Consider the following 12,300-nt stretch of genomic DNA (forward strand, 5'->3'; position numbering starts at 1 on the left):
ATCAGTGAAATAACAGACATGAAAATAGGCCCAGCCTGGGTGACAGAGCGAGACTCCGTCAAAAAAAAAAAAAAAAAAAAAGCCAAGAGATGACAGTTGTAATAGTATTAAGAAGATGGGATTTGTAAGATCAGCAAGGCCAGAATACAGCAAGCCTGTGGAGCATAAGCACACATTATTAGATTTTTCAAGGCAGAGCTCATTGTCTACTTTAGACAACACAGTTCATTTGAGCAGTTGGATGGAAGCCAAATTGGGTTTTTGTTTTTTTGTTTTGTTTTATTTTTTGAGGATAAGGACTATGCCTTGTTTGTTTTTGTATCTCTAGTGCCTAACACGGTGGTTACGTCAGAGGTACTTCGTGCATTTTTGAAGATTTAATAATTAATAGTTGGTACAAAAGCTGAGATAGTGGCTATAGATACCACACTAAAAAATTTTGGTGGTTAAAGAGAGATGAGAAGTAGGATGTTTTTAGTTTGGTTAGCAGTTAGAAGGGAACAATCTCTGCATTTGAAATGTTAAAATGAACTCAGTGGAAAGAGAAATATTAAAGTTTCTGAAGAAGGAAGTAAGTTTGAAAGCTAAAGCCCTTGCTGCCTACAAAAGACCCTTTTGCAAAGTGGACCCTCCTGGTTCAGTCATCTCACCCTTTGGGATTCTGTGAGCCGGTTGAGCCAACTAATTCCTTTCACCTTAAACTAGTTTGAGTTCGATTCCGTCCCTTATAACTAAACAAATACTTGAATTTGAATGAAGTATTCTGACTCTAATGCTCATGCTTTCTCCACTATACCATATTTCTTCTCTAAGGCTAAAGGTATTATCTCCAAAATTTTGTCCCTTCCTAACTTGTGAGGTCTTTAGTGAACTATTTCTGTCCTCTCTAGAATCTTTGCTTTCTTTCCCTCCTATAGGTCCCTCTCCACATAGCTTATGTAGGCCTCCCTTATCTTTGTGAACCCTTCAACTTAGATTCTGTGGGCCCCACTAAGCTGTGATAAAGCATGCATAGGGGTTTGGTAGAAGATAAGGTTAACACGGGTAAATTGGGGCTGGGACTATATTGAGAAAAATTTGGATTACTAATTTAAGTAGTTTGCCATTGATTTCTAGATCAGAGATGTTTAATAGAACTTTCTTCAGTGATGGAAATGTTCTGTATCTACCGTGTTCAATACGGTAGCAGTTAGCCACATGCAGCTCCACAGAGCACTTAACATGTGGCTAGCATGACTGAGAAATCAAATTTTAAATTTAATTTTATTTATCTATTTTTATAAGACAGAATCTCGCTCAGTCGCCCAGGCTGGAGTGCAGCGGTGTAATCTTGACTCACTGCAACCTCCGCCTCCTGGGTTCAAGTGATTCTTCTACCTCAGCCTCCCAAGTAGCTGGGACTACAGGGGCCATGCCCAGCTAATTTTTGTATTTTTAGTAGAGATGGGGTTTCACCATGTTGGCCAGGCCAGTCTTGAACTCCTGACCTCAGGTGATCTACCCGCCTCAGCCTCCCAAAGTGCTGGGATTACAAGCATGAGCCACCGTGCGTGGTTGATTTTATTTAATTTTAATCACTTTAAATTTAAATGGCCACATGTGGCTAAGGCTACCATTTTGGATGGTATAGCTGTAGACATCAGAAGTTATGTTTCTCATTTTGTTTTGTTTTTAAACTAGGAGAATGATATATGTTAGAAAAAAAAATTGGAAACAATGTGGGCATTTGGGTTGTGAGGATGAGGGAAGAAGAAAATCACTTTCTGTTCTTGATATTAATGCCTTTGACAAGGGTGAGGAACCAAGGAGGATGAGTGGGTTTGGGAAGGTAGACAGGAAGTTCAATACTGCAGAGGCTGAGTTGAGATTATGGGATATATAAACAGAGATGTCCAATAGGCATCTAAATAAGAATTTACAGCAGAACAGAAAAAGCCAGGGCTAGAAGTATAAATTTCTGTGGTCATCTATGTATAGGTGATAAAGCTATGGAAAATAGGTAACATCTTCTAGAGTGGGAGTGTAGATCTTGAAGAAAAGAGCATCGAGCACAGAACTCAGAAAAATGTGCATATTGAAAAAGTAGAGCTAAGCATGGTAGCTCACACCTGTAATCCCAGCACTTTGGAGGGAGGCAGGAGGATCATTTGAGCCCAGGAGTTCAGCCTGGGCAACATAGCAAAACCCTGTCTCTACAAAAAATACAAAAATTAGCCGGGCATGGTGGTGCACACCTGTGGTCCCAGCTACTTGGGAGGCTGAAGTGGGAGGGATCACCTGAGCCCAGGAGATTGAGGCTACAGTGAGCTGTGATCACACCACTGTATATCAACTCCAGCCTGGGTGACAGAACAAAACGCTCTCTCTCTGAAAAAAAAAAAAGAGAGAAAGAAAAGAAAAAGTGGAAAGAGGAAGAGCAGCAGGCAAACATGAAATATGAAATATTTACTATGCAATGTTTTTAAGAAATTGACACCTAACCATGCAAGTGACAGCAGAAAGTTTTTACTTTAGGTGTAGTGCTTGTCAGGAAGATTCAATATTTTACTTGAAAATATGAATATAGATGTAACATAGCTAATTTCTACTACTTCATTATATAGATCTGATAGATAGTTTTTATTTGGCCAATGCCTGCTAGATATACCTATCATTACACTATCACAGTGTCATTTCTGCCTATAGAATCATACATGTGTCTGTTAAATGGGCTTAATATTTGGGCAGATTGCCAATAAATGTCGCAAACTCCAGTCCAAATAAATCAGTTTATAAACCTAGGAGAATGTCTAGCTACCTTTGGTGTCTTCCAGATAATCAATAGTGGTAATTAATGATACTTAAATGGATTTTCTATATAAGTTTAAGGAGAAATTGTTTGACACGACCTATATAATCTGCATTTTTATCATCTGAGTGGGAAGTCTTATTACTTTCCCCACACTGTGTCATACACTTGCAGAAGAACATAAAAGGTAGTGATTATGCTACCTGCCAAGAAAGGCATCAGAGCAGATTGAAGGGTGTAGTATGAGTAAATAATTTGAGACCAGAGAAAAGGCTTTAGAAAGGAAGGCAAGCATGGAGAGGGAAACTTGGAGAAATAGATAGGCTGAAGTTCAGATCTGTGGAGTAGACAGTAGGTAATAGGTTGCCTAGCTCAGTGCCTGATACATAATAGATGCTCAGTATTTATTGAAGGAAGGAATGGGAAAAGGAGAATTCATCCTGCAAGAGTAGTAGAATCCTACTTTGGTCCCACCTTATTTTATTTGTCACTTGACCTCAGTTATCACATCTTTCTGACCTTGGATTGCTGTTAGGTTTATTGTTAAAACATACACTAGATAGTTTATATTTTGACTTGTAATATTTTAACATCGTCTAGCTCTGGACGATGGGAGGGCAGGGGGATGCTCTTCTATTTGGAGATATGGGAAATATACTTGAGTACTTGAATGTTTAATTTCCTTTTGTTTTAAGACTATAACAGAATAAATGTGACCATATCTAGCCCCTGAGTATTCTGGTCTTGGGTGACGTAGGTGAGCACTTCCAGCTGATCTGACAAGTTAGAGGTGTACACTTATTTTCTCTGTAAGAAGCGTCATCTGGTAAGATGATCAAGAATGGTGTAAAGCAGGATGGGGAGTTAAAATTGTTTCCAAATGTGGAAATATAAATGAATATAAACATGTAAGATTTTAATACACCAAACCGATCAGATTCTGTGTAATTTCCAAGTTTCTTTTTTCTTTCAAAACTCCTCTGAAATCTGACTGTCCACAAAAACTTAGTTTATAGAATTTTATCTAATTTATTTACTCAGATATTGCACTGACCTCACATCCTATAGTCAAAACAGATTTTACTGTAAAATCTGGAAAGATAGAGGGCCATATAGGTTGTATTTTCAGTTTTGTTTATACTAATGTGTTTACAACCCAATTTAATTTACACCCTGTATTGTATTATTGTTGTCATATCTCTGTATGTGTGTAAGTATAATATGTGTTGGCAAAGGAAAATTTTGAATCAGAAAAAACTGTCTGATCTATTTGATTCAATATATATTTGAGTGTCTAACAGACACTGTTTTAGACACTGGTGATACAACACTGAACAGAGCACCAAATACTTTGCAGCGTCTCCTGGAGCTGTTGTCAAGACATACTTTCCAAGGGGAATATTTCAGAATAGGTGATAACTAATCAACGAAGGAAAAGTACCTTAGTCATCTAGGAGAGTTATACTTAGAGTGAACTGAAATAAACTAAGCTCACTAAAGACAGGGATTTTTTGTTTGGCTTTTGTCTGTTGCATTCACTACTGTATCTCCAGGGCCCAAAATAGTGCTCGGCTCATAATAAGTATTCAGCAAATATATGTTGTTGATTGAAGTGTTTGTTTTGAATTTGTGTAATCAAAGACATGTACCTTGGTAAATCATCTTTACCTCTTGCTAGTTGAAAATTTTATCTCAGTTGCTTTGTTTTTAATGTTACCTTGCTTTTTGTTTTTACTTGTGCCATACATCAGGATGCTGGAAAAGCTTATTAATATTGACAGTCATATGGTTATCTGATATAGAAAAGAATAGATTTGGAAAGGAACTTAAGAGGTCATCTTTTGTTCAGCTTCCAGCCTAGGAAAACTAAGTAAGATGATTAGGTATGTATATTTAATTAGTCATTTAAAAAAAACCAGGACAACATAATTGGGTTCCCTCTTGAGAAAATGGAGAAAGGTACTTAACCCTAGCTTTAAAGGGACTAACCTGGAAATTTTAGAACTTCTGTGTGGGAAAGTGAAAAAAAAAAAAAAAGCACAACTAAGCTGCTCTTTGTTGATAATCAGAAATGGGCCTGTCATTCATTTTGGCATTGAAGCATAGCCTCCTATCTCAGGGGGCAGGACTGGGACATTTTTTTTCCTCCCACAAGAGCTGGACAGTTATTACAGGTTCAGAAAGCCCCGACCAGTGTTTCAAGAGTTTCTCCTCCTTTTTCCCCCCTGAAACTTGTGCTGCTTTTGCTCTGCTTTCAAGATGCATTAAGTCTCCTGCTTTGTGACTGCTCTGGAGCCAGCAGATACTCTGATATGTATAATTCAAATTATGCAGGTTTCACGAGTAAGTTTAATCTTATTTTTTAAGTTAGTTAAAATGCAAGTGATATTTAGAAAAATGTTAACTTGTAGTTATTTCACCCCTTTTACTTTAAGCATTTTTATCACTTAGCCTTTTGGCTAAAATCAAGTGTGTACTTTAAGCATTTAAAATATCCTTTTAATTTAATAAGAAAGCAAGGTTCTACATAGAAAAGCCACTTCATCTAAGACCTGCACTTTCAATTTCTTTTGAGATGTCTTTGTTGTAGACAGTATTAATATGTCTTTTGAAAGCCAGTTAACTAAACAGTTTTCTTGAGCATCTTTTTAGTTTTACTGAGAAGTATTTTAAATTGAGCTTTTCTGAGCTCGATTGCTTACGTCTGACACAGTCTCAAGTTTCCACTGAATGGTAACAAAGACTGTAGAGTGTTGTTGGTACTGCAGTGAGAGGCATGCTTCCTTAGACCAGGTAAGAGAGATCAGTTTGTTTCTTACTGCTGGGTGAGTTTTTACAGCGCTTATTTTATATTCTTTAAACAGCAGCAATATTAAATTGGTAAATAGCCAGGAGCACGCTGATTTCAAGATGTCCTTGCTTGTTGCAGACAGAAAAACTACAGAGTTATGTATGGGGGTTGGGGCAGGCAGGGGCAGGGGGGAGGGGAAGAGTTAGTTTATTACTCACTTATATAAATTAATTAAAATGTGAAAATAATTCTGGAGCTCAGTTTTCTTAATTCAGGAACTAAAGCAGCAGTTGAGGAAATCAGTAATTTTAAAGGTACTTCATGACTATTACTTGTGAAAGCAATTCAAAGGATAGTTTTTACTTTCATTTTTTCCCCCCAGTAGTTAATAAAATAAGCTTTGCCTTTAAAACTAAACATTTTTTCCACTTATGAAAACTTTTAAATTGCCAACAGCAAAATATACTTCCCAAGGATCCTTGGAAATCAACCTGACACTTGAAAAATATTTCAGCTTTTATAGCTGTTTCATTCCTTTTTTTCCCTAGTACATTTTTCTTAAAAGTATTTGTGCTTTGAAAATGTCAGCTGTATTCTAATGAAGCTTAGGCATTGTTTGCTCATAAAGGGGCCGGTGCATTCCACTGCTTTATGGTTTATTATGAGGCACAGTGTGAGAGTGTGGGTGGCACCATTTGGTGTCTGCCTCTTGGGGTAGTGACTGCCATTATGTTAGCCTTGGACTGGCAAAGAAAATATAGCATACAAGATGCTATATGAATCTAGATACTGAAGAAAATCTTACCCCTAAACAATTCTTAATGAGGCCGGAATATGTGACAACTTGATTGAATTGATCAGTTCAATTATAGCCTTGAAGTTTGCATTTTAGTTACAACATATATTCTGTTAGACACATGTCTTATTTTTTGATATATAATAGCATTTAGTCATTCTTTGAAGTTCAGTAAGGAAGTGAATGTTTCTAAACTATGATGTTTTCAATAGATACAGTAAAATTTTAAATAATGCATTTACTTAAAAAAAGTTTTAAGGAACTTAGTGTGGATGGGGAGCAGGAGTGGGAGAGGGAGAGAGGAGGTCAGGCAGAGAGCCTTTCTTCTTTCAGTTAGGAAAGCCCTGGTGAAGAAAAAAAGCAACAGATGTTTCTTCTGTTACAATTGAGGTTGTTTCATTCAAAACTCAGAGTAGTTGGAATGGGGAGAGGAGGTCATAAATCTGACTTAATCAGTGAATAAATAAAATTTAGTCATTTAACATTTATTATTTTATATTCAGGAATTGAAAGTCATAGAGTAACAAAATGAATAACATACCCTTTAAAGAGGCATTTTTAAAAAAACTTTAAATATTGCCTGTATAATTAATGAAAATGTGAGAAAATTAATTTTAGTGAATTTCACTTAAGGAAAAATTTATAATTAAATCATTAGACTTTTTTTTAAAGCCTAAGCCATCTAAAATATAGAGGAAACACTTAGTTGCAAAAGTTTATCATTAGACAATAGGGACAAAATCTCAAAATAAAAATAAAATGTGAAACATCAGTTACATATGTTGATAGATCATTTCATCTTCTGTGAGAAGCATGAAGCTTATTCCTAAGACCTTTGAATAAGAAATGTGGGAGTAATATTTTGGGTTTAATTGAAATGATATGTTGCAGTTTGCCTCAAAAAAGAAAGATAATAAGCTTAGATTGGTTGCTAATCGAAAGAGGAGAATGTTTATCTGCTGGAAACAGTAGGAATGAAGAGTGTGGAAGCATTATGCGTATAATGAAAGCAGTCAAAATTTTGAAAAACAGTTTTTGAATTTTTGGAATTCATAATGAGGAAAGTGAAAACCTTTCCTTTTACAAGTAACACAAAGAAGTCCCATGCTGTTGTATAATGTGCATGTATACACATTACAACTTTATTCATTTCTTAAGTTTGCGCTTTAAAAATCAGTGCTGAACACCAGCTCTTTCACATATGAGGCACTTATTGAATATTTGCCATACCCTACACTGAGAAATTAATAGTAATTTACACTAGCCAATAAATTTTTTGAGCTATAGTTTAAAATTTGCATACGGATTAATTATTGTACAGTTTTCTAAATAATTGGCCTAAGGAGAGAGAAGACTGGAAAAGATATCAACATTCAAAGAGATTATTAAAAATTCCTCTTGCTCTTAGCTATGATCTGTGGACTTACCTGAAGGTTTTTTTTTTTTTTTTTTTTGAGACGGAGAGTGCAGTGGCGCCATCTCCGCTCACTGCAAGCTCCGCCTCCCGGGTTCACGCCATTTTCCTGCCTCAGCCTCCCGAGTAGCAGGGACTAAGGGACTACAGGCGTCCGCCATCTCGCCCGGCTAATTTTTTGTATTTTCAGTAGAGACGGGGTTTCATCATGTTAGCCAGGATGGTCTCCATCTCCTGACTTCGTGATCCGCCCACCTGGGCCTCCCAAAGTGCTGGGATTACAGGCGTGAGCCACCGCGCCCGGCCAGAAGATTTTCTTTTCTTCAAATAATGATAACCAAATTTACAGATTTTGAAGTTTGTTCTTTTATTTTTTATTTTTTATTTTTTTGAAATGGAGTTTCGCTCTTGTTGCCCAGGCTGGAGTGCAATGGTGCGATCTCGGCTCACTGCAACCTCTGCCTCCCGGGTTCAAGCGATTCTCCTTCCTCGGCCTCCCGAGTAGCTGGGATCAGGCACGCACCACCACGCCCGGCCTTTGAAGTTTATTGAATCATTATTTCAATTAAGATTCAGATTCTAAAATTTCTCTGTGTACATTTTGCTTATCTTAAGGAATAGCAACATGTAGTGGTTGAGTTTTTTCTCTCTAAAATAAGTAAAACAATTTACATGGACTTTAAAATGGATTTACAAACTATAGATTTGCCTAAATAAACCTTTTTTTTTTTACAATTCTGATCAAAGAATAGAAATTTTGATGAAATAGACAGCCTTAAAAAAAAGTTGGTCACTCCACATGTAATTCGTAACTGAAAGCATCATAGATTGTGATTATAAAAAATGTGTGTCACAATTATAAATGTAGACATGAGAATAAGTTACTTAACAAGGAAAACAGTGTCAACAACAGCAACAAGGAAGTAGTTTGGACTCCTAGCCCTTCAAATTGAGAAATGAAGAACAAAATCAATTGAATGATTTTAAGATGAATTCCCACTGCCTCTGTATGTGTAAATTATCTTGGAATTATTGAATGTGTGTTCAAATTATGGTTGAGAAGAGCGCATTAGTTTTAGCATATATAGAGTATAGAACATAGAGAGTATAATTTTCTATTGTACTGTAGATTTATACTCTATATATGAGAAACCAAACCATTCAAGTTTGTTACCTAGAAATTGGTGGGGAGTGTCTGAAGGGAAAAACAAACAAAAAAAAACTTTTCTAATTCATCTGCCATCTAGAGGTAATTCCTTATTTGTCTTTAATTTCTAATAAAGACTTCCACTCATAATCAATTTAAAGTTAAGTCTTTTTTTTTTTTTTTTTTACTGTGCCAGACACTATGCTATGTATCTGCTTGCTTTCATTACTACATTTAATTCTTTTTTTTTTTTTAAGACAGTGTCTCGCTGTTGTCGCCAGGGCTGGAGTGCAGTGGTGCAATCTCAGCTCGCTGCAACCTCTGCTTCCCGGGTTCAAGCAATTCTCCTGCCTCAGCCTCCCGTGTAACTGAGATTACAGGGCCCGCCACCACGCCTGGCTAATTTTTGTATTTTTAGTAGAGACTTGGTTTCACCATGTTGGCCAGGCTGGTCTCGAACTCCTGACATCAGGTGATCCGCCTGCATATGCCTCCCAAAGTGCTGGGATTAGAGGCATGAGTAATCGCACCTGGCCTTAAATTAAATCTTTAAAATATATACTGAAAGGAGACTTCAAGAGTGAAGTACCTGTGGTTCTTGCTTTTTGTATGAACTCTTTAGCACAAAACTGAGGTCTTAGAGGAACCTGAGCCTTACCTGTTTATTGTAACCCCATTCAGAATACCCAGAGAATCAATGATTTAGCCTTTTTTTTCTGCCTTACACATACATATGCAACTAGGAGTAACAGCCACTTTGAAATTTTCTCATCTCTGGAGTGGAGTAAGAGGGGAGATGTGCCTGATGCCTATATTTCTCTGAAGAGAAAACGTTTTACATTGTTTAGGAGCAGGTAGACCAGTATGAGTATGGTGCTTTGAGTATATTATGAATTAACTGTGTTTTGTGAACTGATCCAGGAACCTGTCGTGTAATTATGTTGTTTCTTTCTACCAGGTTTCAAGAAACCAATTTTCAAATGAATGTTTGTTTACATGATAACTCTAAAGCTGGAGGCTATTAACCAGGGACTTTGGTTTTCCACTTTGCTCACTGGTGGTGAAAATTTGGCAACTCTTGGCAATTTCTCTGACATAAAAATGAACAGACCACTAAGTGAGCATTTTCTGTGTGCCGGGTAGACACAGTAGAACTTATTTATAAAAGTTTTGAAAAATCTTTTAATGGGCTGGGCATGGTGGCACATGCCTGTAATCCCAGCACTTGGAGAGGCCGAGGTAGGTAAATCACTTTAATGCAGGAGTTCAAGACCAGCCTGGGCACATGACAAAATCCTGTCTCTACAAAAAATACAAAAATTAACTGGGCATGGTGGCACACACCTGTGGTCCCAGCTACTCAGGAGGATGAGGTGGGAGGAAACCTTGAGCCCAGGTCAAGGCTGCAGTGAGTGGAGATCATGCCACTGCGCTCCAGCCTAGGCAACAGAGCGAGACCCTGTCTCAAAAAAAATTTAAAAATCTTTAATTCATACATTTTTAATACAAAGAGGTTTTGTTGACATTGATGTCTAACTTTAAGATTTCTTGCATTTCACATTGTGATTTAAATGTAGCTTCAGTAATAGCCCTCAAGTAGAATATATTGTTGAAATTATAATATCAGTAAGTTACTGCAGTTTTGAATGAGCTACTTAGTGCATGGTATTATAAAGCAACGATCCCCTTTTTTATTTGCTAAGAAGAACTGCTTTGGAACTCTTAATTCATGGGTGGTGCTTGGACCCTTTGAATTTGTATCCTAAAGTTTTACATTTATTTTAAGAAACCCCCAGCCGGGCGTGGTGGTTCACGCCTGTAATCCCAGCACTTTGGGAGGCTGAGGCAGGTGGATCACTTGAGGTCAGGAGTTCGAGACCAGCCTGAACAACATGGTGAAACCCCGTCTCTACCAAAAATACAAAAAAAAAAAAAAAAAAAAGCCAAGTGTGGTGGCACACGCCTGTAATCCCAGCTACTCAGGAGGCTGAGGCAGGAGAATCGCTTGAACCCGGGAGGCGGAGGTTGCAGTGAGCTGAGATCACACCACTGCACTTCAGCCTAGGTGACAGAGCAAGACTCCATCTATAATAAATTTAAAAAACTTATTTTAAAAACCCAACCTTTTTTTCTGTCTTTTTTTTTGAGGGGGGAGGGAGGCGGGGATGGAATCTCGCTTTGTCGCCAGACTGGAATGCAGTGGCGCGATCTTGGCTCACTGCAACCTTTGCCTCCCAGGTTCAAGCGATTCTCCTGCCTCAGCCTCCCAAGTAGCTGGGACTACAGGCGCATGCTACCATGCCCGGCTGATTTTTGTATTTTTACTAGAGACAGGGTTTCACCATGTTTGCCAGGCTAATCTCAAACTCCTGACCTCATAATCCGCCTGCCTTGGCCTCCCAAAGTGCTGGGATTACAGACGTGAGCCACCCGTGCCCGGCCCAGGAACCCAGCTTTTTAATTCAAAGTCTGTCTGCAGTCATGGTCGCCTCTTATAAATATTAGAAAAATTCTCACTTAACTGTAAATTTAAAAGGATTTCTCTGTTACCCCTGTCTGGCTACCCTCTCAGAGGGACTGTGAGCTTCTTCATGAGAATTATTTCCAATTAAGTACTCTTGGATATTTGAGTACTCATAAATTTTGATCTTTGTGGTTGTACACAGCTGCCTTGATCAACTCTAGCCATTCAGTGGCTGTTGGTATGAGATAAGATGTGCTGCTTACTGCTCTTTCTCTTTTACTAGGCCTGTAAACAATGTCTGTGCCATCTGGTGGGTGTATTGGCTGTCGTGATGGCGCTAACAGTAGTGATTGAAAATGGGCTAAACAGTGAAAAAATATAACACTTAAGAACAAGAAACGGAAGAAATAAGGGTCACTCAGACTCCTCTCTTTTTAAAATGAGAATAGAGATAAGTTCAGTGTACTAGAGTCCACTTGCATTTCATTATTTCCTTAATTTGAACAAAGAGTCTTACCAGACCATAAGAATCATCTGAGGCACTTGTTAAAAATACAAATTCTCCACCTAGTTTTTGAATCTTTAGGTGTCCAGTGGAGCTCAGGAGTGAATCTTGTGATCACTTGTATTTGGGAAGAACTACCAGGAAGGGTTGGGAGGATCAAGTTGTTTGAGGAAATATGGTAAAATTCCTCAATTATTAGTCAGAAGATACATTTCAAAACTAGGAAATTTTAGTTGAGCAGGTAGAAGAAAAATGAGAAATTGAACAATTAAAAAGTTTCCTTCGGGGCCGGGCGCGGTGGCTCAAGCCTGTAATCCTAGCACTTTGGGAGGCCGAGACGGGTGGATCACGAGGTCAGGAGATCGAGACCATCCTGGCTAACACGGTGAAACCCC

The 12,300-nt window shown here is 37.9% G+C and overlaps 1 protein-coding gene across 4 annotated transcripts in view; it reads left to right on the forward strand.

Moving 5' to 3' along the window:
• TFDP2 (transcription factor Dp-2 (E2F dimerization partner 2)) overlaps positions 1 to 12,300 on the forward strand; it is a 220,455-nt gene that overhangs the window by 126,339 nt on the left and 81,816 nt on the right. For 3 of the 4 annotated variants that reach the window (XM_011958087.1, XM_011958088.1, XM_011958089.1), the window contains exon 1: positions 5,495 to 5,581. The exons of the other annotated variant lie outside the window; for it this stretch is intronic. The gene's annotated coding sequence lies outside the window, so the exon portion shown is untranslated. Of the gene's footprint in view, positions 1 to 5,494; positions 5,582 to 12,300 lie in introns of those variants that run through there. 4 annotated transcript variants of the gene reach the window in all.

This window comes from Colobus angolensis, unplaced genomic scaffold (assembly GCF_000951035.1).
Source record: "Colobus angolensis palliatus isolate OR3802 unplaced genomic scaffold, Cang.pa_1.0 Scaffold46, whole genome shotgun sequence".
Taxonomy (NCBI): domain Eukaryota; kingdom Metazoa; phylum Chordata; class Mammalia; order Primates; family Cercopithecidae; genus Colobus; species Colobus angolensis.